This window comes from Staurois parvus, unplaced genomic scaffold (assembly GCF_062004578.1).
Source record: "Staurois parvus isolate SC_StPar_1 unplaced genomic scaffold, SC_StPar_1.0 ptg000381l, whole genome shotgun sequence".
Classification (NCBI taxonomy): domain Eukaryota; kingdom Metazoa; phylum Chordata; class Amphibia; order Anura; family Ranidae; genus Staurois; species Staurois parvus.
The window spans coordinates 2,140,992-2,167,937 of record NW_028318177.1 but is presented as its reverse complement, the minus strand read 5'-3'; the positions used below and the strand labels follow the sequence as shown (position 1 = coordinate 2,167,937).

The 26,946-nt window shown below is 41.2% G+C and overlaps 1 long non-coding RNA gene across 1 annotated transcript in view; it reads left to right on the top strand.

Annotated features, from left to right (window-relative positions):
* Positions 1-22,921, top strand: part of LOC149455931 (uncharacterized) — a 47,183-nt gene extending 24,262 nt beyond the window's left edge. The window contains exon 3 of the long non-coding RNA XR_016313998.1: positions 22,772-22,921. This is a non-coding gene — a long non-coding RNA (uncharacterized LOC149455931). The remainder of the gene's footprint in view (positions 1-22,771) is intronic.
* Positions 22,922-26,946: the final 4,025 nt, after the last annotated feature.

Below are 26,946 nucleotides of genomic sequence, written 5' to 3'. Positions count from 1 at the left end.
AATTCTGAGCCAGCACTACACTCACCGGCCACTTTATTAGGTACACCTTGCTAGTGCCGGGTTGAACCCCCTTTTTTCTTCAGAACAGCCTTAATTATTCATGGCATAGATTCAACAAGGTGTTGGAAACATTCCTCAGAGATTTTGGTCCATATTGACATGATAGCATGCCTTTCTATCATCTTAAACCAGTCTGCCCATGACTATTGCACCAGAGATAGGCTGGTCCACTCCCCATTACCACCATGACCGTTCCGTACAAACCCCCCTTTCCCCTTAACCAATTATACTTACAAAACACATGACACCAATTTTGGAGTAAATGGCCAACATGGCCTTTTATTAACAACACAAATTTAAATACACCACCCATTCCTTATAACAGAAACCCAAAGAATTGTTGTTGGTCTTCGAAGGCACCCCCAAACAATCCGAAATGCACCCGCGGACAACCATATACACTAGGCCTCCAGCCGCAACCAACCAGCTCGGAGACAACCATACCGTCCGCAGTGCAGCACCACCACCTTCCAGTTAAACCTTGGTTAACTGGGAATGTCCCCGGGCATCCCATACCACCGATGGGTCCCACACCATTGTTTTTACCTTCCAAGATAAGAACCGCCTCCAAAGACCAACAACCGCCCAGGAACCAACATAACCCCCCTTTACCTGGAGAGACCCAATACTCACCAAAAACAGGGAGGGCGGGAGGGAAGCTCACACTCCTGACTTCCAGCTCAACTGACGCCCCCTCACTGAAACCCCCCACCCTAAGGTGCAGGAAACCCCACCTACTCTCAACCTTCCACCAACCAAATACCCCCACTATCAAAACAAACCCCTTGGATCTGCCTTAACCCTTTCTGTTCCTCCTTCCCCACTCTGGGCCTAGTCATATATGCCCTGCGCCATTTCTTCTCTTTCTTTTTTGCTACGGGCATTTCTTTCTCCTCTGACCTCAACGAGGCATTTTTGTCCACACGACTGCCACTCGCTGGATATTTTCTCTTTTTTTGGAACATTCTTTGTAAACCCTAGACAGGGTTGTGCGTAAAAATCCCAGTAGATCAGCAGTTTTTTAAATACTCAGACCAGTCCGTTTGACACTAACAACCATGCCACGTTCAAAGCCACCTAAATCCCCTTTCTTCCCCATTCTGATGCTCGGTTTGAAATTCAGCAAGTCATCTTCACCACGTCTAGATGCCTAAATGAGTTGCTGCAATGTGATTGGCTGATTAGCAATTTGTGTTACCAAGCAATTGAACAGGTGTACCTCATAAAGTGGCCACTGAGTGTATTTTATTATTCCTTTTAAACCATACTTTGTTGAGCCAGATTAGCTTGGTAAGGACACTTAGGGGAAAATTTTTACTAAAACTGGTGCACGCAGAATCTGGTGCGGCTGTGCATGGTAGCCAATCAGCTTCTAACTTCAGCTTGTTCAAACCTGGAAGCTGATTGGTTTCTACACACTTCTCATTGGCTTACCTTTACATAGGCTATCCCCCCTCCAGTCCATCATGAATACTGCTGCCAGACTCATCCACCTTACCAACCATTCAGGGTCTGCTACCCCTCTCTGCCAATCCCTCCAATGACTTCCACTCGCTCAACAAATAAAATTCAAAATACTAACAACAACTTACAAAGCAATCCACAACTCTGCCCCCAGCTACATCACCAACCTGGTCTCAAAATATCAAACAAACCGCTCTCTTTCTTCGATCCTCCCAAGACATTCTGCTCTCTTCTTCCCATGTCACCTCCTACCATTCTCTCCTCCAGGACTTCTCCCGAGCTTCTCCCATTCTATGGAACTCTCTACCCCAATCTGTCCAGCTGTCTCCTAATCTATCCACCTTTAGACGATCCCTGAAAATCGCTTTAAAGAAGTCTATCCTGCTTCTACCTAGTAAACCACCATCTATTTCCTCCATCAGCTCATCCCCCCACAGCTATTACCTTTTGCATCACTCAACCCTTCCTCCTAGATTGTAAGCTCTAATGAGCAGGGCCCTCTGTTTCCTCTTGTACCAAATTGTATTGTAACTGTAATGTCTACCTTCATTTTGTAAAGCGCTGCGCAAACTATTGGCGCTATATAAATCCTGTATAATAATAATAATACAGAGCTGTACCAGATCTCTCCAGTTTTAGTAGATTTCCCCCTGTCCCTGTGTATCACAAACAATTGGAATTTCGGTTTATAAAATTGTTTTCCAACTTTTTTATTCTTTGATAGCACCTCAGTGCTGCTCATTTCCTCCAGCCTCTTGTAGCCTCTTCTTATCTATCTGCTCTCCAGTGTCTGCTACACATAACTTCAATGTGTGTTACCACAGCCACCTGTAGTCTTTATCAGGAGGGTGAATGACCAGGTGACAACCAAGAGCACATTTCAGAGACAACTGTCACCCAATAACAAGAAGTGCCTGAACAGGGACCTTGACAAAAGATTGCTGGGTGTTTTAATGAAGGCTGTATATTTAACCACTTCCATACCGGACACTTTCACCCCCTTCCTGCGCAAGCCAAATTTCAGCTTTCAGCACAGTCACACTTTAAATGACAATCACAAATAGAGCTTTTCTGGTGGTAATTAATCTCCACTGGGTTTAATTTTTGCTAAATAAATGAAAAAAAAAAAAACCCGGTTTACCAATTTCTGTTCTAAAATTTAAAATAAAAATGATCTTTCTTCATAAAATGTGACCAAAATGTATTGTACATTTTTTTGGTGAAAATAACCCAAATAAGTGTATATTAGTTAGTATGTAGGAAAGTTATACAGTCTACAAAACTATGGAATATATATATTTGAAAATTGATCAATCCTGATGTACTGATTGCCTCATTTTTTGAGGCCTGAAAATGCCAGGACAGTACCCCCCAAATGACCGCTTTTTGGAAATAAAACTAGCCGTACTAGTGCACTTGTGACAGAAACAATTGAGTACTGACGTGATACATTTTTTATTTGCACTAACATACAATTTTGAGGACAAACTTTCGGGGTATGTCCCCTTCTTCAGAACTGCCTGGACCTTGAAGAAGGGGACATACCCTGAAAGCTTGTCCTCAAAATTGTATGTTAGTGCAAAAAAAAAATGTATCACGTCAGTACTCAATTGTTTCTGTTGGGAAATGATGAAATTAAAAAAAAATTTTTTTTTTTTTTTTTTACATACTGTCATCAGTGCAGTACAGCGTCATCACATAACTGGTGTGGTGGTGAGATAAGGGACATTGGTGAGAGTATGTAAAAAAAAAAAAATGTTTTTTGTTTTTTTTATAAAAAAGGTAAACTTATTCTTTAAGAGACCATTAAGGAGCAAATAAAATACATTTCTTGTAAATTTATAAAGTTTTGTCAAAAACATGCTACGGGGTTTCTACTCTGCAAAGAGTGGTGTCAACAACAATTGCCCAGACATAACTGGACGGTATGAAAGCCACCCCCGGTGACAACAACACAGCTACGCACATATTCATATCTGAAATCCACATGAAAGAAATAAAAACAAGAGTGAGGAAAAGTCTGTCCCTGGCACAGTCATCTCTTGAGATATTACAATTTGAACTCCTCACCCTGACCATGGTTTTGTCATCGATACTGGTGGACAGCATCTGCTAGTCCAGATCAAAAAGCAGTATGTAGTCCAGATGTGTTAAGCTGTCATTTCAAGAATAAACACTTGTGATGGACAGCGTGTTAACAGCAGCTCGTTCTGCATTCTACATGCTGGTGGCTGCATGTCAGGCACACAGGGATCTGGTGTGAATACCTTAAACACAGCTTCATTCATCATTTTTGCAGAAATGTTTTTGATCATCCTGCCCTTCGAGGTGACATCCACTATCCGGAATAGCTTTTACATGCATGTTATTTCTATTGAAAGACAAAGTCTTATATTTTAATAGAAGTGTGTATTTATGATCACATACATGATCACATACACTCCCAGAAGAACTGACTGAAACAATTCCATACTGTGTATGGATCATTTAGCTTTAGTCATTACAGGATAAATTCACCTTTCATAACATGTTACACCCATATTCAGGGTGTAACATATAACATGTTATGAATAGACTGGCTAACGCTCCCCCGCTAGCGGGGGATCCTCTCCCGCTGTCAACTTTTCTAAAAAACGGGGCTGTGTGGGGCTCCGCCCGCATGGCTGTGTCACTCATTTACAGTCCTCTGTGAATGAGAAACTACAAGTCCCAACAGCCTTAGCAGCTGTCGGCTTGTAGTTCTCAATGAACTACCACAGAGCCGTGGAGGATCGTGGTAGTTCATTGATTCTTCTGTCAGTATATCTGCTTGCCCATACATCCTGTACAGGCAAGCAGATACAATGACAGGTCTGCAGGAGACCTGCATGTGCCATGTGATCACTGGTGCAATGCTTTACAGGCTCCTGCAACAAAGTAAAGGCTCGTTCACACTTGGCTGTTTTACCAACGCTTGCCAAACGCCCCTATAGTGTTTGGCAAGCGTTGGTCTGGCGTTTGCGGAGCGTTTTTTAACGCTCGGCAAAAGCTCCGCAAACGTCGCATGCGCGGTTTAGCGGCAGTTGCTAGGCGTTTGCCGAGCGTTAAAAACGCCCCACAAACACCTATAATGCAGTTTGAATGGTGTTACCGCTCCGCAAACGCCCCGCAACCGCGTCGCAACCGCACCGCAAACGCTGGCCGGGCATTTGCGGAGCCGCACCATAGACTAGAATAGGGGGCTTCAACACCTCCTGACTCGACCAGAGGAGTCCGTTTTGACGCAACGTGACGCGACGCAAGCGCTCCCGTTAGAACAGCACCATGTGCTGTAATGTGCAGAATTGGCAGAGGCATTTGGGAAGCGGTAAAAATGCTTCCCAAACGCCTCTCTGCCGTCTGCGCACAACGCTAGTGTGAACGTAGCCTAATAAATGCACATTTTTTTATCTGCAAAAAAATGTGCATATATTATTGTTTAGCAAAAGGTGAACCTATCCTTTAAAATGCAACATAGTTTGAATGAGCAGATGTACAATCCTTACAGCAGATAGTCAGGAATAGAACAGTAAACTGCTAACTGTTCTCCGGGAAATGTTCTGCTGTAGTTGCAAAGTGCAATGGTAGGGACAACAGCCTCTTGCTAGTCATTTCTACTATGAAACCTCTCCTGTAAATATTTACATTTCTTTCAATGTAATGTTTTTTGTAGGCTGCAATGGTTCACACTTTTCAAAGGAATTTTCCCTTAACTTAGTGAATAAGGTGAAGCTCTGCCCTGTCCAAGCAATAATAGTGTTTTCCTTGCGTGTGACTGGGAATTCCTTGCAAAGTGAGTTGTCACCACATTCACTAAACTAAAGGGAAAATTCCTTTAGTAAGTGAACAGCCTATTTGCTGTTAGTAAGTTAACCCCAATACGTCAAGTCCTGACAGCAGTGACGCATCATTTTCAAACAGAAAAAAAAAAATAATACAACAGATACAAAACACCAGTTTAAAATCATATACATAAAGAACGCTCACCGGATGTTTAAAAGGCTTGTAAAGCCCCAAGGGACCCAGTGCACTTGTCCCTATTGAAATCTGTGCTGTGGTTTAGAAGTAAAATAACATTTTTTTTCTGAAAGTGCTGGCTGTAGCTCCATCCCATGCAAAAGCCCAAATTATGGATGTTCTAATGGAGGAGGTACAGGCAGCACTGAAGCCACATCCTCCTCTCTATTCTGCAGCCTTTCTTCCCATGCCTCCTCTGCTCCCTTTGTGGTGATCAAATGCTGAATCCAAAAACTCCCACATCTGCCTGCTAGTTTGGAGTAGATGGCTACAGTAGTAACTTGTGAATTACAGCAGCAGGAGTAGAGCACCGCCATTCACAAAGACAAGTCCACAACACACACTGACAGCTAGTACACCAGTCTCTCTCAGACAAATATAGAGGGTGTTCTGTTGGCTTGTATTGTAAATGATGGTGCTCCTCTCCATCCAACCACACAGCTCAGAAACCACAGCGCAGATTTTAATAGGGACAAGGGCTGTCTATAGTGGGGGATTTACTAAGCCTTTTTACTTTAAAAAAGAAATTAACTTAAGTACAATTAATCAAAATAATAAGTTGGTGGCTGGCACAAGATTTTTTGGGGCCCCCCTGTTGAAGTAAATGTTACTATACTTTCCAGATGCAGCTGGTGCACTGGATGGGCATGACAGCTAGTGACTATATATACTCAATTTCATGTAGTGGACAGCTTTTAGGTGAAGCAGTAGAATTGTGATCATCCTTCAGTGATGTCCTGCTTTTCCTGCTGCTCCACCTTTTACCAACTCTGATGTGAAAAACCTGAGAAACTTTCCACATACTATTTTTGATCTTATGCTACACATTCACTTAATTCCCTCATTTTAAAATAATTATCTAATGTACATTAACTAGGGTACAACAGTCAATTTCAGTGGTCTCTAAACTGTGGCCCACAGGCCGGATGTGGCTCTTTGCTTGTCTTTATCCAGCCCTTGGGGCACAATTCCTCCCACTGATACGAGACAATATTCCTCCTACTGACAAAAACTGTGAGGCACTGTGCTTTCAACTGAAATCAACTGTGGGGCATAATTCCTCCCACTATTCAATGATGGTGCACCATTCCTTCCACTGACACAAACAATGGGGCATAATGTTTCCCAGTGACACCAATGATTAGGCACTATTCTTCCCACTGATACCAGCAATGGGGCAATATTCCGGCCATGGACACCAATGATGGGGCACCATTTTTATCTTTTTTTTTACTCCTACTGACACCGGGACATTTTCTACTCCCCTGGCCACAGTCTGCCCACCCTAAAGTCTAATGGACCACTGGCCTAAAATCATAAAACAGCACCTGGCAGCCACCCACACCCTCCGTGTGGTATGTGCTGGTTCAGGCAGCCCCTCATACGCTCTCGGCCCCCTGTTCATAAAATTATGTAAGTCTGATAGGAAGCCTAAGAAGGCCGCCTCTAAGCACACCACAGCATTAGATTTAGAGCCAACACACCACCAGTAAACTGAGACCAGGACTGCTGGCCAAAAATATACCCGAAAATTGGTTAGTGCCAGACCACCCAGCTTAGGAGGAAGCCAAAGGGTAGTCTTCACCAACAGGGGAAGGGAGCTGTGCCAAATAAAAGAGCTCACACATCTATCAAGATCAGTAAAAAAAAAAAAAAAAGAAGAAGGAAGGAGGAGGGGACCCAAACAGGACAATCTTGAAAAACATAATTACATTTAAGTAGGTACATCATTTCAACTGGCCCTTTACTTAGAAAGTTTGGAGACCCCTGGTCTATTTAAACAGCATGCCTCTAATTCCTTAGTGGGGCTTGCATGGTGTCACAAGAAAAGATCTTACAATTGTTCCAAGCCATCTGCACTATTCTAGCAAGACCTAACATAAGATAAAATATGGTTTTATTATTAGGTAGAATTTTACAGAGGAGAGAATGCTATTTGCAGCAGTCCCTGTTCCCTGGGAGAGACTATAAAAACGTAATGTTCTACCCACCAACATATTCTCAAGACACTTTAGTTAAGAAGCCAGTTAAGAAACCACTGGATTTCTAGACTTAAAGAAGACACCAATGCACCAAGAGAGTGCCAGGATCACAGTCAAACTTAGGACCATAATGGTGCAAGATGGTAGAGAAAGCCATGGTGATTTACACAGCACACTTTCACAAATATTGTAGTAAAATCGTAACGATCTTATGAGTTGCTTCCAAAAATTAAATGCAAACTTTTAAAATATGCTAGTAACTAATATACATATTTTGTAACCTTAAAGAGGAACGATCGGCAAAATCTTTTTCCATTTTGGATAGAGCAAGGGAAGGCTGTAACCCCGGTCAGAATTTTTTTCACCATCTGTGACCCTGTCCCATAGCCAAACAGGAAGTGAGAAGAAATCCCTGCAAATTAAAGGAAACCTCTTGGGGATCCCCAGTCACCAGAGCTAGTGCCACCATTGCAAGATATCCCCTATATTACTCTTCTGCGGCAACCCAAAATTTGGGATTTCCGTTTAGTTTCACTTTCGATAATAATTGTAAACAGGACTCTAATCCACCTCCACCCTATACAACACTAAAATAAAAAATTGCCTTTAGTTATACTTTAATAGCATTATTTAGTAGGATAGTACAAACTGCAGTAGCCCAGAGCAGCCAATCAGAAAAAAAGTTTTACCAGATCGAAGTAAACCAAAATGTGGTGGGTTGCTATGGGTACCTGCATTTTGCAAACTTATTATGCTTTACAGCTTTTTTTTCTATATACTCTACTCCATTTCTAGATTGCTCTTTCAGCAGCTCAGCAGATTTTACTTTTGATTTGAAATAACAAGTCCAACACTTGCTAACATGCATTAAGACTGTCAGGTCTGCCCGGTGCTTTTAGTGATCTATACATTAAATATGAGTATGCAACTTATCGAATCCCCAAAGGCCAGTACATCATGAATGATAACAAGCTATGTCGATATAGGACAGGTAGAGCATCAGTGATGTCACTGGGTCCTAGCAAATGGAATGGTTCTCTACTAATTCATTGCAGAGAGTGATTTCCCCATTTGTGTCTATGTACAGTTTCTATTTGTTCTGTACTTGTGCGGGTGGGCTTTTTTCCAAATTAATAAAGGATTTTTAAATTGATGATACGAATTGGGATGAGTACACAGTTCATAGTTTTGTAATAATTTGCATAATGTTCAGTGGGCTACTTGTTGCTAAGGTATGCATAGGTTTTGCTCAGTACACACAAATGCAGATTAAAAGAAAAAAGGTTATTTAACCACCTCCCGCCCGCCATATAGTACAATGACGGGCGCAAGGCGGTTCTCTCATTCTGGGAGGACGTCATATGACGTCCTCCCATTCTAACCATGCATGTGCGGCTCCGGGAGCACACAGCGTGGCGATCCGCTGTGTCCCTCGGACACAGCGGATCACCGATCAACGGAAAGAGCTGAAGATATCGGCTCAGTCATGTGATCAGCTGTGTCCAATCACAGCTGATCACATGTAAATAGGAAAATACCGGTTATCAGCATTTCTCCTCTCAAGAGCTGTCACGCTGACAGCTCGAGAGGAGAGCCGGTAATCCGCATCCCTCAGAGGGGACATGTACACTGATCACCAGGGCAGTGTGCCCTGATGTTCTCTGTAGCCCCAGCAGTGCGAGATGTCAGTGCTCATCTATGCCAGCTGCCAGTGCCCATCAGTGCCACATTTCAGTGCCTACCAGTGCACAATGCCGCCTATCAGTGCCCGTCAGTGTTGCCTGTCAGTGCCACCTAACAGTGCCAGTCAGTGCCGCCTATCAGTTCCATATATGAGTGCTGCCTTTCAGTGCCCATCAGTGATGCCTGTCAAATCTAGATTGTAAGCTCGTATTTTGTTTTGTTACTGTATTGTCTCATGTTCTGTCCCCCACTATAATGTACAGCGCTGAGCAAACCTTTCTGGCGCTATATAAATACTGTATAATAATAATAATGCCCATCAATGCCACCTACCAGTGCCTCCTCATCAGTGCCCAACAATGCCACCTATCAGTGTAGCCTATTAGTGCCCATCACTGCAGCCTCATTAGCGCACATCAGTGAAGGAAAAAAAATCACTTATTTACAAAATTTTATAACAAAAACTAAGAAAAAACATTTTTTTTCCCCAAAATTTTCAGTGGTTTTTGGTTTAAGAAAAAGTAAAAAACCCAGAGGTGATTAAATACCACCAAAATAAAGCTCTGTCACAAAAAAAATGATAAAAATTTCATATGGGTACAGTGTTGCATGACCGCGCAATTGTCATTCAAAGTGCAACAGTGCTGAAAGCTGGAAATTGGCCTGGGCAGGAAGGGGGTATAAGTGCCCTGTAGGCTAGTGGTTAATAAGAAAAGGATAGAAAACTAAAAACTGAGCCCTACCAGACAGTGGGGTTGATTTACTAAGACTGGAGAGCGCAAAATCAGGTGCAGCTCTGCGTAGAAGCCAATCAGCTTTTAACTTCAGCTTGTTCAATTAAGCTTTGACAATAAAACTTGGAAGATGATTGGTTTATATGCAGAGCTGCACCAAATTTTACTCTCTCTAGTTTTAGTAAATCAACCCCAGTGTCCCAATGTTACATTACATCCGTGTACCTGGATAGCATGAAGAAAAATTAAGGACTTAATTGTCAGGCAGTTAATGCATGATGGGCTATTACACATATTTTTGCAATTTTTCCTGCTGTAGATACTGTGATATCCAGAGTGCACCACATCTACAGCTGTCAACTGTCCCTGTTGCTCCTTTTTTTCGTTTTTTTTATTAATGCTTATATGTTTCAATGAAATAATGCTTGAATTAAGGCCACATGAAATGAGGCTCTATTCTGACCTTAGAATCACCACCACTTGAGATCATCCCTACATCTTAGGGTGCACTCACACTGGGCATGATTGAACTAAACCATGCCCAAGTTCTATTGTTCCCTCTCCCCCATGGTCTGCACTCAGCACTAAGCAGGTGTTCCCGGACAACTTACATCATAACCTGTGCCAACCAGATGTAGTGCTACCCTCGTGAGGGCCGCTGAAATGTGGGTACCCCTAAGCCCTACACAGCCAAGCAACATGCATTTTTCACACTTGCATCCACAGGCATTGAACAGTCCATGGGATTGGTTTTTGTTATTTTATGAGGGGATAACTTGGACAGGGAATAGGGAACATGGGATGTCCGGTTTGGCTTGAATAAAAAAATAGGGGACAACTTCCTTCTTTACAGAGTGTGATCCTGGACTGTTCCTTTTCTCTAAAGCTTTCAGTCTATGAAGATCAGTAGCAACAGCCCTTTATGGGCGAGGAACTCGCAGCCCCTCGAAAAAGAGCTTGGCTCCATTCACTACATACAGGGATCCCCCCCTCTAGAACTGCTCTCAGCTCCACAGACACTACCAGCCCTCCTGGCTGCTCTGAAGATCTCCCGGGACAAGGATAAAGGATTGAGCCCAGCGCTGTCCTTTGAAAGCTTGCTACATTTGGCAGTCTATCCCAGGCAGTGCTGTACTCACTCTGTCCTCTCTGCTCCTGGCATTTATCCTATTCATGCTTCTCTGTTGAATGAATCCTGTCCTCGGGACTCCATCTTCCAACCGACTCTATCCGCTTGATTCTCCCATACTTATGTGCTGGTGTACCACTCAATTGGCCAGACTCCCATAAATATGCAGATTAGGCTTTCACTCCCTCCTGTTCACTGACTTCTGGAGGATTCCCAGTCCTCCAGGGCCAAGAGGTGGCGATAGAGTCCCAACCTGTTTATGTCATCCAGCTGACCTGCAGTAACCAGCCCTCAATCACAGATTTACAGTTCCCATGAGTCATTCACAATGCTTTTGCCTGCAATGTACTACACTATTCTAGTAGCACTCTAGAGGGTGCTACATAGACCATACTGAACCTTGCTTCTGTGCTCTGTGATCTAAGGAGAGTTCTATGCTCAGACACAGTTTGTACCCACACTAAAGCAAACCACACTGGACCACAAGTGGACCTTGCCCGGGACCACTGCTTCCGAGTGGTCTTGGGCACAGTGCAATTACCCATTTTGGGGCAAGGTTCGGAGCACTCATACTATACAAATTAACTGCACCAAGGGGGTGAACCAAGAACAGACTTGTTAAAAATGCCAGTGTGGGTGCAACCTTAAAGGTTAGGTCAGCTTGCAATGCCAGCTTTTTACCTGCAGGCCTACAGGTGAAGACTCCTACAGAACAAAAATCCTATTTCAGGTTATTATTAGAAATTCTCTTAACCTCCCTGGCAGTATTCCTGAGTGTAGCTTTGAGCTTTTCACAATTACGAACTTACCATGCCTTCCTCTGAGTAGTAGCAGCAAACTTGATAAAAAGGCAGGACTTTTCTTCCTCATATCAGAGCCTTCAGCAAAATAGAACAGTGAGCAGTACAGCAGTGAAACCACCAATAGTCCGAGGCAACAGTGCCTTCCATCTCATGCTGCTGATATACAACTATGAGGCTATAAGCATGGTAGTGCCTAGGCATACCTGAAAGTGCACTGTTGCTTTTCAGTCTATATTCCAGACAGAAAAGGTTCATTTTTTCAAGGTACTGCCAAGGCACAACTAACATTTCTAGACATTCCCTAGAACACAGCAAATATTCACTTTTTGAGTTCTATTCCATTTGAAAAGCAAACCATGTATGAACCAAAGTTGGACCTGGTACCTTTGTACAGCAGGGCTGGAGTTTGAGAGGAAAAAGTTGCACAAAGAGCCAATAAGTTCATGTGCTGACAAAGAACATGCTGATAGGAGAGAGCAGAGTGGCAAAAATGAGCCCATTATTGTGCTGCTTCTCCTTTCACTGTCCACTCACAGGCTGGTGCTGGTCTAGGGTGACCTGTGCTCAGAGGAAGCAGGTTGAATGATTTTGGCCATAACAGCTGGTTTTGTTATTTTAAAGACTATTCATTTTTATCTTGTTGTTTTTGGCTGGAGTTTTGCATTAATTTCTTTTCTACCTTCTAAGCTATAGGTTGTTCTTTATATCTATTAAGCCTAATCAATCTACCGGTATATGATGATTAGTTATAACAGGAAGACACTGCACTACAAATGCATTTATTACGAAAAAAAATATCAAGTCCATTTTCAAAGGCAGGCAGACAATGCTTTGTAATGGACATCAGTAATATAAGGACATTACTTGAAATCTGTAATCTATAACTTGTGTGGACTGTGACTTCTCCATACCTGACTCCAATCCAAAAGGCACTTTATGATGTGGCCTTATCCCTGTTGTCAGCAGAATTACACATGGAGCAGTCATGAAATTAATACAGCAATGTTTCCCCGCCGCCCCCCAACATCAGATCTAGACTAAAACCTCCCCGTAATTAAAAAGTAGTGGAAACTAGCAGCAATAGTTTATATGCTACAGACGATCTTGTATCATTGACCCCGACAAAGAAGAATGTTGAACTCTGACTAATGCTACAATTTCCAGACAACAAAATTCAGTGCTCCACATCCAATTAGCTCTGGTTTAGAGAGCAATTTTAAACTCAATCCTGGAAAACTTTAAAGCAAAATGTCAGGTTTATACCCTGCCACTTGTGATCTTTCAGAGATTAAACATTCTGTATTATTAGAAGAAAAAAAGAAATCCGCTTCCCTCTGCATTATTATATACTACAATATTCTGTTTGTCAATTGTTCCATCAGTTTGTAAAAACATCACACAATGTAGTGGCGTGTATGTGATCTATTTCATAGGTATTTTTAAACAGTGAGAAATCCAGTTTAAACCACTATTATTGGTGGATCTGTTCTAAAATATTTTATTTATAGACTTGAAGGAGGGTTGCTTATACTGAACACAGATTAAATGACTGGCTAAAGCAGACTACTAAAATAATTGTATGGTCTCTTTTCACCATGTTTTCGAGTACACCTGTAGAGAGATTAAACTTTCAAAAATTGTCAATATTTCTACAAGGCAGGCTCCTAGATATCTCTAGATATCTGAAGAGGTGGCATAGAGCCTAGATCATTTAGAAAGGTCTTATTCAAATTTTGAGCTCAACCATCTTGGTTATCAGGGCCACCAAACAAAGAACAATGGCTACTGAACAGCAGCCACTTTATGTGGTTCAGAACTGTTAAACAGAACTGTAAAACAGATGATCCAAGGTTTTAGAGCTCCCTGGAGCCAGTTTGTAGATCAGCCTCTCAGCCTTGAGGTTTCTTCAGGAAAGCCTTGGAAAAATGTCTACAAATTGGCCAAAACTTGTAGCCAGTGAGTGGAACAAGTCTGCCTTTTAGTTATACAAAGCCACAAGTTTTCATTGTGCACCATTAGGACCTTCTAGCCACCGGCATCCTGACAAACAATGACATAAGTTGATAAGGAAAATGTCAGCTTCCTGTTCAGAATCCTAGTTTGACCCTCCCCTGCCCCTCTCCATCAGTGCTGGGGTCACATTAGCTCAGTGATGGAGAAAAACTGAGGGAGAAGAGAAACATTGGAATACATTCTCAGTACCAGTGTGCAAAAGTGTATTTGCTTTGGAAGAATAAATCACCTCTAATGTTGGGTGTCCTACATGTGTGGATGTTGCTACGTTATATGAACCTGTTAGAATAGTTTTTCACATTTTAGAATGGGGTGCCTCAAGACTGTCCAGAAACTCATAGAGGAGTTTAACAGTTTGCCTGTAGAAGCAACTAATATCATCCTAGGTGTCCATGAACATTAGGTCATTTAGAGGCATGTTTTAAACTCAGCGTTAAAGAGCAGAGAGAGAGAGAAAAAAAAAAAACTTTTTGCGTTTTTAAGACTGGTTTTCTGGCAGATATAAAATGCTGAATGCTTCTAAACGCTACTACAAAAAAACGCTCACAATTAGCATTTGTTTTGCCAAGAGCAGTGGCGTTTAATTTTAAGCCAGTGTGCATAGACCCTAAAGCTGTGAATCTGTCATTCACCAAACATTTACTGCAGTTGAATCTTCAAGGTGCATTTGTTTAACATAGTTGAATAAATTAGAAAAACATAGCAGGACCCGTAAAGCAATCTTAAAACACTGATGTAAATAGTCTGGTTTCCAGGTGGCTTCTACACCCCGGAGGATCTCCATGGTCTCCTTGGCTTGTAGTGTAATGTAAAAAAATGGAAATTGAGCACCACACCACTGCTAAGAGGTCCAGATACCATTTGTTTCAATAAAGGTCAGGGGGAAAATCCAAAGAATATTCAATGCGTTTTGGGGGTCCAAAAACATCGCCCTTATCAAGGCTAAATTGCACTCAATGTTAATGAACTAGAAGTGCCTGAACCTGAAAGTGTTACTAAACCCAGGACACTGCATTAACTATATCTGGTCTCCCCGGACCCTGCATTAACTATATCTGGTCTCCCACAGTACACAGAACATGGAAATGCAATTATTTTAGTAAATATAAACTGCTAAATACCTTTTCACATCAGCAGTTAGAGCAGTCTTGTGATTTCTATGTGTGTCTAGCTGAGCACTGGTTAAAGCTTGTAGGAGGAATTTTCATTCTCCTCTCAGTGCCCTATGAGGCTGCATAACCCCTGACCCTCTGTCTGGACAGTGCTGATTGGCCCTGTGCTGATCACATGCACCCTCCCAAGAAAAATAAAAAAACTTTCTAGCAGTACACACCAAACTGAGCATGTGCATAGTGTTCTATCAGGAGATGAAATGGGGGCTGCGGAAGAAGGGGAGGATCAGAGAAGACAGGATCAGACATCCTTTTTACAAAATGCAGAGGATTAACCCCTTAAGTTCCACAGTAAGTATAACAAGCATGCTTTACTGCATATACACACTGATTTTACGGTTGTGGGTTTAGCAACACTTTAAGACTAGGTTGACACTTGTGCGGGTGTGGGACAGTGTATAAATCACACCTGTTCCCACACCTGCAACCACCAGCAGCCAAATTGCACTGCTCTTTTACAGACACACAGGGCTGCCATTCATTCTTAACGACACCCCCATGCATCTGGACACACAGCACATTTCCGGTTGTAGGAAATTGCATGGCATAAAAGCACCATGCTATTTTCTTAGGACTGCGTTCTAAAAAATGTACAGGAACCGTTTTCCTGCATGAAATGCAGACACAGCAGCCCATTCAAATGAATGGGGTGCCATGCCCATGCAAACACTGCTCACAAAGCCACTTAGGTGTGAACCTAGCCTTAATGTTATTTCCTCCAGTGTGATTACAAGCACGGGCCTTGCTTGGCTGCCAAACCAGATGCTGACAGGATGACAGCTGCAAATATAAATACTTGGGGAAAAAAAATGGTAAACACAGGCAAAGTAATGCTTGGTACACGTTAAGTTTTTTTTTTTTTTTGTTCAACCCACCTGCAGCTCCCCTATCAGGAAATTCTTGTGATTGGAGTGGTTAATACTACTATATCAGCCTCATTATTTTTAGCAATTTCTACTTTGGAGATACAGGCTTACATTGTATGCTTCTTCTTAAAGAACTCCGGGATAGGCAAAAAAAAAAAGAATGCATTCCATCCTAGCACATTATGAAAGACTTGCCTAAAAACGAAGCTCTCCAGCGGAGCGCTGTCACGGCTCTCCGAGGCTTCCATCTTCACCTGGTCTTCCTTCTGGGTTTGAGGCTGCGGTCGTTTAACGGGCCGAGCTGCAATGAAGTCACTTCCGCACATTCGCACGGGAATCTTGGCCATGGCACAACTGTCTCAATGGAAGGCATGCCTTCCATTGAGAGCGCAGTGCGCATGCACTGATGACATCATCGGCGCTGCTAAAGTAAGTATCTCCTAAATGTTGCGCGTTTGGGAAATATTTACTGTACCTACAGGTAAGCCTTATTAAATGCTTACCTGTAGGTAAAACTTCAAACAATAGACTTTACTACCACTTTAATAAAATCTTGAAAATCCTTACTATTTAGAAGAAAAGTCTAATTGAATTTTCATGAACTCGTCTTTGCAGTTCAAGAGATAACAGCACCTGCTCTGCCAAGGAGGATGTGTAACAGCAGATTACATTATATCAGCTCATTTCTCTCTGCTGTAAAAGAAAACTACAGTTCCCATCAACTACAGGGAATTGTAATAAATGGGGTGGGTACATGTTGAATGTGTCTGAGAGTCTTGGTCCGCCCACCATTGTAAGGGGGACTGAATTACATTGCTGCTTCCTGGAGAAAGAACTACTGAAAGGATGTGCCTAGGCAAGTGGCTGGGGGAATAAAAGGCATATCAGCTGCTGATCTTACAAACAGGAAATCAAAGAGAATTAACGGTTTGATTTGAAATGAATAGGCTATTTCAGAGAAACTACTGCGTCAACCAGAAGATAGATGGCATCTGCTTTCAAAGAAAATTGTAATTTCAATCTTGATTCACCTTTTCCTCTCAACCCTAGCACCCATTTCTGTTTCAGGGTGGCTCCTTTCCCTCACAGGGTCTTAGAGCCACACTTATGTGTGCGCTCGCAGTCAGGACATGACCCTATGCCATGTGTGCCAGCTCAAAACACCCAGCCCCAAAACCTAAATGCTGCACTCCCCTGCTCCAACCTTCTCCAAGATGCTGATGGACAGCTGCTGACACTTGCGCTCTCAATAGAGATTAGGCACAGAATGCACATTCTCCTTGGAGAGTTTGGAGAAGCTGCACTAAAGGACCTGGAACTGGAGGCAGTGAAGTTTAAAAAAAGTAAGGGCTTGGGCACATTTATACGCTAAACAATGTACTGGGGGAATGTCTCACTAATTGATTAGAATATATTTCGAAACATTGAAAGTTTAATACTACATTAAATTATAGACCCCTCAAGGTCCTACATAAAACAATATAAAAAGCTAACCAAAACACATCCTGTATTTCTATCTTCATACAGGGCATACATAATTCATGTAGTTCCATACATGTGGTATCTTTTGAGATGGTTAGAGGAAAGAAAACAGGAATGGCAATGTTAGGGATGCCCCTGGACATCACAGAGGTCTTCAGAACACACATGCCTCTCATCTACAAGTCATGAGCACAAGGCCAGCAGTGATCCTCCCCAGACACTAAATCATAAACTTCATGTTTTTGGTATTTCACATTCTAGCCACAGTTTCAACATCCCATATCCCGTGACATTATGGAATGATAAATCAGCAGGCGTGACAGCTCCCTTGTAGAGACTGGTACGAACCTAGGATCTGCCACAGCCAACACCCACAGCTTCTGCCAGATGTCTTCATGAGGTCGGATGCTTTAACCCCACAATGGAACGAGGAGGAACGCTCTGCTACATGACACCAAGGAAAAAGGAGGGAGAACCCAGTGCAGTGAAGATTAGATAGAGATAACTCCTGGCCAGAAGCAGATTTGATAGGAGCACTGGTTCTAGGCATTCAAGACAGCACACGAAACAAAATAAATAAACCTTGAAACGCCTTCCATTTTTAACACTTTAATAGCTTCACCAATTTATGATGGAATTCATTTTTAAAAAGGAAAGAAATGATTTTTAAAAAGTACCCAGTTATTCTGACACATTTTGCATCCTGTATTTCTTATGAAGCATGCTTTATTCATAAAATATAAGTGTATGCTTATTCGTTGAAGAGGTTTATTTACAGAGAAGTTATATATAAAAAAGTATTCCAAAGATCTGAAATTAATATTACACCTGAAACAATTGCTCCGACAGGTGATCAAGTATAAAATGGACAACAGAAGATAAAAACATTTTCTGCAGAAGTGACTTCCAGCAGATAAGTTTATCTTCTGAACTTGTTAAACCTGTATTTAGGGTAACAAGTAGCATGTTCAGCATCCTTATCCCTTTCCTCCAATCTCCCCTTTTCCCATGACAGTGAGCGTGAGTTCTCCTCACCAGGGGGGCCTTGGACTAGTAAATCTGGTCTATTTGGAAGAGGCCAAGGCTAGTCTGCCGGAATTCTAAGTACATATGTCTGGTACCCTGTTCCTCTGTGCCACTTTTGTTCAATAAGAATCACTGAGACCCTTTCCTCCTCTTATGAAGCAGCAGCCAAGGGAGGATCTTTACTGGAGGGATGGCATAAATCAGTTGGAATGGAGTCCAAGGAATCACAAAAGCATCTACTGTGAAGGCTACCGGATCCATTGTATTGGTTATGAATTTGTTCAACTTGGTGTTGAACTTGGAGGCCAGGATGTCCACATCTGCCTTTCCCCTCCTGTGGCAGAGTTCTTTAAAGATCTTGGGGTGCAGAGATTACTCCCCCAGGTCTAGGCTCTGGTGACTAAGGAAGTCCACTTACCAACAATTGTCCACTCCAGGGATGTAGACAGCCAAGAGGGATAGAATGTAATTTTCCACCCAGGATAGAATCAGACTAGTTTCTCTTAGGGCAGCTTGACCTCTGGCTTCCTCCAGGTGGCTTATATAGACCACAGCTGTGGCACTGTCTGACTGTGCCCTGACTAGGCGACTTTGTAGAAGGAATGTCCAATGTTGTAGAGACATTCTAATGGCTCTTCGTTCCAGAATGTGGATGGGGAGTTTTGACTACTCCAGGGATATTCAAATAATTTTAAAACTAGGGTTGAGCCAGTCCTGATAAAGTGCACAAAATGTGCTTGTATGAAAAAAGTATTTTTAGACTTAGCCAGTATCTTAGTGCACATAGGGACTTGTTTTAGCTGCAGAGAATCAGGTGCTATTAGGCAAAAAACAAGACTAGATGGGAGCCAAAAGGAGCCCACCATCAAAAAGTAGCTTCAGATGAGGACAACTGCAGTGTTACCCAAATGATCACTTAAAATTACAAAATATTAAAATTAACAATTACAAAAAGGAATAACCTTCACCTCTCACCCTTAAAAGAGATGACAAGCCGTTATGTAAAAAACAGGTTCCGAACCCCCAGTCACTCAGTCAAACATGCATCACACAGCAATATCTTGAATATCTCATTCCCAGATGAGGCAGATAAACAGGCAGTAACTAGCTTAACTCAAAACACCAAAAGTCACTGGAAGTACTGTATTAACAGGTCTACAATAGAGAAAAACACATTCACTCCTTATGTATAATCAGTAAGACCATTGCCAGGGAGCGCTCTCAAAGTATGTAAACAAATTTTCAGCAACTAGTCCTCGGGTGCCCATGACAACCCTGGGTAAATTTAGTCATGCCACAGATGTCCTTAGCACAGCCCGGTGGACAGTCCCATATCCTAGGTGTGGGCCAACCCAATCATGGATTAGATTAATATATGTAAAACCCCTATTCCTAGATTGTAAGCTCGAAAGAGCAGGGCCCTCAATCCCCTCATGTTTTGCATTGTATTGGTATTGTTCTGTCACATGTTCTGTCCCCCTTTGTAATGTACAGCGCTGAGCGAACTATTGACGCTTTATAAATACTGTATAATAATAATATTTTCCCAGAATACTGGTTTGAGCCTGTTGTCTGAGTATTTAGCAAGCAAATAAACAACTGTAACTCCATAGAAAGGAATAGCAGTGATAAAGCAAAAGCAATAGCGGAATGCTGCAGGAAATAATGCAAGCCCCTTTAACTAATCATCCAGTCATGGGCAAAGACTAATGGGCATCACTTCAATTAATGTGTCCACAGTGGAAACAATTTGGCTCGAAGCTGTAGCTTGAACCTCACAAGAATGCAAGAGGGAAAATCCTCTGCAGTCTTGACTACAAAATCAGGGTCCTCAATACCTGCCTCTATAATATCTTCAAGTAAACGAGGTTCCTGAAAAGAGTCAGAGAGAACAGAGAACATGTGGCATTTCTAGCCTTTAGAAATTTACACTTTTAAAAGTGCCGAGAGTTTTCCAAAAAGAGTCAGATTGTGGAGGAGCGGTGTCAGTATAGGACATAGCTCTGGGACAAGGGAAAACCCATCGCCCTGAGTGACGTTATTCATTTCCTGTAGGCTTCCTTCAGATTAATTTAGTTTAGTCCCAACTCCCTTGCAATTGTGATCTGACATTGATACTACCAAAGGGGATTTCAGGACCTGAGAGCCAAAGAAATAGACCACAGCTCTGGGCCTGTATAGCACCATGCAGCTAACTTCATACATTGTACTTTGTGTCAAGGTGAGAGTGGAAAGCAGGATTCAGTGCCCAAAGTAAACACTATAGGCCGGCCCCACGCAGATCTTCATAAGTGCTTTAGAGCAGGGTTTCTCAACCTTTTTTCAGTCAAATCACCCTTTAAAGTTATGAACAATCTTGAGGCACTCTTTAAAATTATGGACAGTCTCAAAGCACCCCATTCTAAAATGTAAAAAAACTATTCTTAATATTCTTTTTTACCTAATACAGCAACATCCACACATGTAGGACACCCAATGTTAGAGGTGATTTATTCTTCCAAAGCAAATGCGTTTTTGCACACAGATACTCAATAGTATTCCATCGTTTCTCTTCTCCCTCAGGTTTCTCTCTTTTTGACCCCATTACTGACAGACAGTGGCATGGGAGGGTTTAACAAGGATGCTGTGCAGGTGACCAACATCCTCCATATCAACTGATGGTGTCATTGGTTGTCATAACGCCAGTGGCTGGAAGGTTGTAACTGTGCACAAAGAAAACCTATGGCTTTGTGTAACTAAAAGGCAGGCTTGATCCACCGCTGGCTTGTGTACAATTTTTGGCCAATTTTTAGGCATTCTGCCAACGCACCCTTGAAAAAAACTTCAATACACTTCGGGGTGCCTGGGCACCCTGATTGATAAAAGCTGCTTTAGAGGAAAACAATTCAATGGTTTAAAAAAAAAAGGAACTACTTATCCTGAGGAGAACCGGTCCATCACCTAAGGACAAAAAACTGGAGCCTCACAAAGTGGGTGAGGTTATATGGGTACGTTCCAGCAAGTTTCTTTTGCCAATGTCCAATCTTCTGATGGTAGCCAGCATATAACCTATGGTCTAAGAATACCAGTCCTGTACTGTACAATTAAGATAAGCTGATAATTTATGGGGAAAACACCACTTTTGTTTCCATTTTCTTTAAGCTATTTGTTAAAAAAATAGGCATGCTAGAATTTACATTGCTATGTAGAAGATGGCCCAGTAGCATACAGCAGAAAACAGGTTAACCTGAACAACAATACCATACAAGTACTGTCCTTGTCAAGAGCTAAGAGACTGAAAATTAGCAAAGTGCCAGGGGCCATTTCAAACTGACAGATGAAAATCATGATTATTGCAGCAGACGGCTAATGCTTGCTCAAACAGGGATGAGGAAACAAAATAAAACCTTACACAGGAAGTTCAAGCTTCTGTAGGCAGGTAGGTTTACTGTATCAAAAAGCTGATAAATAAAATATTTTACAGAATTTAGTTAAATATATTAAAATGTATTATTTTGTTAAACTAAATGTCCAGTATCAATAATTAAACAAAGCATTGTATTTTGTTTTGTCACCAAAAACAGGAAAAGTTTGGGTAATGGGTTTATATGGCAGCTAAAAACTGTAAAGTGTTTATGCGCAAACTGCAGAGCTCCCTCATACTGCACTTCACATTGTAATCTCAAGGACTTCAGACAATCCAGTTTAGACATTTTTGCAAGCGTGAAAGATGTACAGTAGCCACGATTAATTATAAATGACTTGACTACTAAATAGTAACAAAATGTGGACAATTCAAATGCTAATGTAAATCTTGAAAGCGTGCCCAGGTCAAGCAAGAAGGGTACAGAAACAATTGTGGGGGGGGGGGGGGATCGTCTGTGATTTCTACACATATAGGGACTGTATAATGCTCTAGTATATTTTTTTTTCTAATTCATTATGAAAGAGCTAAAAAGACAAGGGACTGATGTGAATGTACAATATGTAAAGCATTGAGTAAATTGCTGGCGCTATATAAATACCTGTAATAAATAAATAAAAATACACTTTTTCTTGTTATTATACAGGATTTAAATAGTGCCAACAGTTTGCTCAGGTCTTTACAAAATAAAGGGAGACAATACAGCAACAATACAGTTCAATAGGAGGGCCCTGCTCCTTGGAGTTTATAATCTAAGAGACTTAAAATGTTTTAAATGTTTTCTTTTTTTAAGTAGCTATGAAATACTGCGTATGAATGATATGATAGGTGTTCTTGTTTTTGACAGCTGGTGGGGCTTCAGGCCATTTTTAACAGGTCCTTAGTTTTTTTTTCCTGCTTTTTTTTTTTTGTTTTACAGAGCTCAATAGCTCAAGCTGTATACACAAAGCTGAATGCAAGAGATCAACGACTCATCATCATTACTCTCCCTCTGAATGCCTTCACCATCGGTTACAGTAAAAGACATTGTGAAGAAAGCATACCTAGCTCGCTCTTTAGATAGGCAAGAGTGCTGTGGGAATTATTTGTCATATATTAAATGATTTTTGCAAATCAAATGTTCTATTAAAAAACAAACCTTTGGCACTTTTGGTAGTGTAATCTTTGATTTTGTCAAAATAACACCTGACCTAAAAACATAAAACAATACAAACTTTATTGTCCAGACTGCAAAACATGAAGAGCAAGCAAGATTACCGAGCGGATAAAGTCCATAAAAAAAAAAGTCAGGGCTACAGCCAACACATGGACCTGAGCCATATTTCTTTTGTCCACAAAAGGGTCCGCTTAATCCTGTCTTTTACTGCCGATGCTAGGCATTTTCTGTTTTCTATACAATCCATTGATCATTCAATATTGGGAATGCAACCTAGGTATTGGAAACACCCACAACATTAAGTTGGGATGATTCAAAGAGAAAATACAGCAGGGTTCTCTGGAATTTCCTAGAGGGGGTGACAGTCCATATTAAAGGAATATCACTTTAAAGCTGAAATACAGGTAGATCTAAATGAAAAAAATTATTGCAGCTCTGCATTTATTAACCTACCTGGTGTTAACCCAAAGCATTATTGGGCTGGAAATTTACCAAATCAGGTACTTCCTAAAGAGTACATCATCTTCATAAAAAAGTATCAAGGTGCTTTCTGTAATATTATGATAGTAAAAAAGTGATGCACAAAAAAAAAAAAAAAAAAAGGAATAAAACTAAAATGCATAAAACCAATCCAAACATTTAAACCAATCTAACAGCACCCAAACTATCTATACCAATTACTACCACACCCTAAAAGAAAACTCAAACACTTTCACCCTTGAAAGTAAATGTAAAATTTAAAACCTTTTCTCATACAATTATTATTAATATTATACAGTATTTATAAAGCGCCAATAGTTCGCTCAGCGCTGTACATTACAAAGGGGGACAGAACATGTGACAGAACAATACCAATACAATGCAAAACATGAGGGGATTGAGGGCCCTGCTCTTTCGAGCTTACAATCTAGGAGGGAGGGGATGGTGGCACAGGAGGAGATAGCTGTGGGGAATGGAGTGGTAGGAAGAGTGGAGGAGGTCGACAAGTTAGCAGGGGGTGGGGTAGGCTTCCCTGAAGAGATGGGTTTTCAGGGTGCACCTAAAGGAGAGGAGAGTAGGTGATAATCTGATGGGTTGGGGTAGGGAGTTCCAGAGGATGGGTGACACCCTGGAGAAGTCCTGGAGGTGGGCATGGGAGAAGGAGACCAGGGAACTAGAGAGAAGGAGGTCTTGTGAGGAGCGGAGTGTGCGTGCTGGGCGGTACTTGGATATTAGGTCAGTGATTAGGTCAGTAGTTCGGGGCAGTATGGTGGACAGCTTTGTACGTCAGTGTTAGGATTTTGAATTTGATCCGTTGCGCAATCGGAAGCCAGTGGAGGGATTGGCAGAGGGGGGTGGCGGAAACGGAGCGGTTGAAAAGGTGAATGAGTCTGGCTGCCGTATTCAGGATCGACTGAAGCGTGGATAGCCTGTGGCGAGGCAGGCCAGTGAGGAGGGAGTTGCAGTAGTCGAGTCGTGATATGATGAGGGAGTGGATGAGCTGTTTAGTGGTTTCTGGGGTTAGGAACGTGCAGATTTTGGCGATGTTGCGGAGGTGGAGTCTGCACGAGTTTGTTAAAGATTGGACTTGGGGCTGGAAGGATAGGTTGGAGTCCAGAATGACACCAAGTACTCTGGCCTGCGGGGCGGGTTTGATGGTGGCGTTGTTGGATGTGATGGAGAAGTCAATGGGGGGTGGTGTGCGGGCTGGAGGGAGGACAAGAAACTCAGTTTTGGAGAGGTTCAGTTTAAGGAAGTGGAGTGACAATTGACCTATATCAATAACCAATCATGAGTGTCCAAAATGTCCTCAATCACAATATATTCAAAAAAAATATAGATTCAGTCTCCATATAATAAAATTTTTTTCTTCCTCCAAAATAAATGTATCTCTTTACTTTATTCCCCGTGATGTATCGATATTTTCTTGTACCTCAAAAAAAAATAAACTCAAAATAGTGTATTACTCTTTAAAAAATAATTAATGTGCCACTAATCGTGAATCATGCAAAAACTGCATAACATGTGCAAACACACGTGAAGAGAAAAGAGAAAAAAAAATGTATCTATATAAACAATATATTAAATAGTAATGAAAATGTATAATATCATCAATATAAAAATTAATAATAAGTAATAAACGTGAATGCACTCCAATTGTGCACACTACAACTGCAAATAATAAAACTGTGATTCACTCCAATTTAGTGTATAAACCACACTTAATATCAAAAAGTGATCAAACTTCCAAACCAACTCTATCCAAAAAATTCCTGATTCATTTGTGCAAAATAAAGACAAATATTAGATAAAGTGTTCCACTCCAGCTGGTGTAACAGTGAATAATTACCCTATGTCAGTATCATAGGGCATTTCTCAGATAATGGATGAAAACACTTTCCAGGGTCCAAATTATTCCTGTATTTTCACCTCCATTCTGCTCATGGAATAAATCAGGGATTAGAGATGATGGTGTATTAAATAAACTATCATTTATTCAGTAACTTACATTAAAAACTGAAGATAACAGCTCCCAGTAACAGACAGCTCAATTGATTGTATTAGTATGGAAACAACCACATGTTCCCACTTTCAAAATGGCTACGATCGCACTTCCGGTTCAGCGTTAATACGTTAGTCGTCAAGTGTCCCGGCGCGTTTCGTCACTTCCTGGACCTTTTCTCAAGGAAATTTACCAAATCAGGTACTTCCTAAAGAGTACATCATCTTCATAAAAAAGTATCAAGGTGCTTTCTGTAATATTATGATAGTAAAAAAGTGATGCAAAAAAAAAAAAAAGGAATAAAACTAAAATGCATAAAACCAATCCAAACATTTAGGGACTCCTCACCCCACACAGAAATATACATCTATGTCTCCCCAAGATGCACACCCAAATGACAATTGCATAAACAGATATTGAATATCACTGTGCTCACAAGAGTGAGAAGAGCAATTGTTTCCATGGATGTGGACACAGTGGGGTTTATTTACTAAAGCTGGAGAGTCCAAAATCAGACTCCCTTCTGCATAGAAACCAATCAGCTTCTAACCTCAGCTTGTTCAATGAAGTTTTGGCAATGAAACCTGGAAGCTGATTGGTTTCTATGCAGAAGGGAGTCTGATTTTGGACTCTCCAGCTTTAGTAAATAAACCCCAGTGTTTCACATGTTGTTTTTGGATGCATATTTTTCACTTGATTGATTCACTGGCACTGTTTTGACACTTTCACTTTTTTCACTATTTGTGATCACGCATGGTTGTTTGCGTTTATCACATCTGTTTCATTTATATTTGATTTAAGATAATGCACTATGTGATTTTTCTTTTTATGTTGAGGTTTCTTTGTGAGCCATTGAAAGGCTGAACATGAAGATTGATGATTGAAGTTGGCACAGAGTGACTTTTTATAACATTATTTAATTTTATTTCTTATCTATTTTTGGACTGTTAAATTTCTTTTTTTTTTTTTTTTATATATTTGTGTGATATATACTTTTGGGAATATTGGTATTAGCATATTCATATTCGCAGACTCAGAACTGTCACTCAGGTGACACTTTTTAGTATTCTCCTTCCCTTCTCCCCCAGCAGTTATATACATTTATGAATAGAAAAAGTTCTTCAAGTAAGCATTTTAAACATAGTTTTTTGTGATTTTACCTGCAATTTTGTTAAACAGGATTTTTTTTTTTTTGTAAGTAAACTGACTTTTTAGCCCTGGTTCACAATGTCACATTACATGTGATTCACACAGGAATCACACCGAATTCCTGTTAAAATCACATCCGATTCTGTGCAGTGCGATTTGAGCCCATTCATTTTGTATGGCTTAGACTACATCCACGCGAAAAAAGGTGCAGGCATCTTTTTTTGCTGCACTGAAATTGGATCCCATGGGTGTTCACACCCATGGGATCCAATTCAGGCAATCATACTGCATTTTGCGGTGTCGTTAA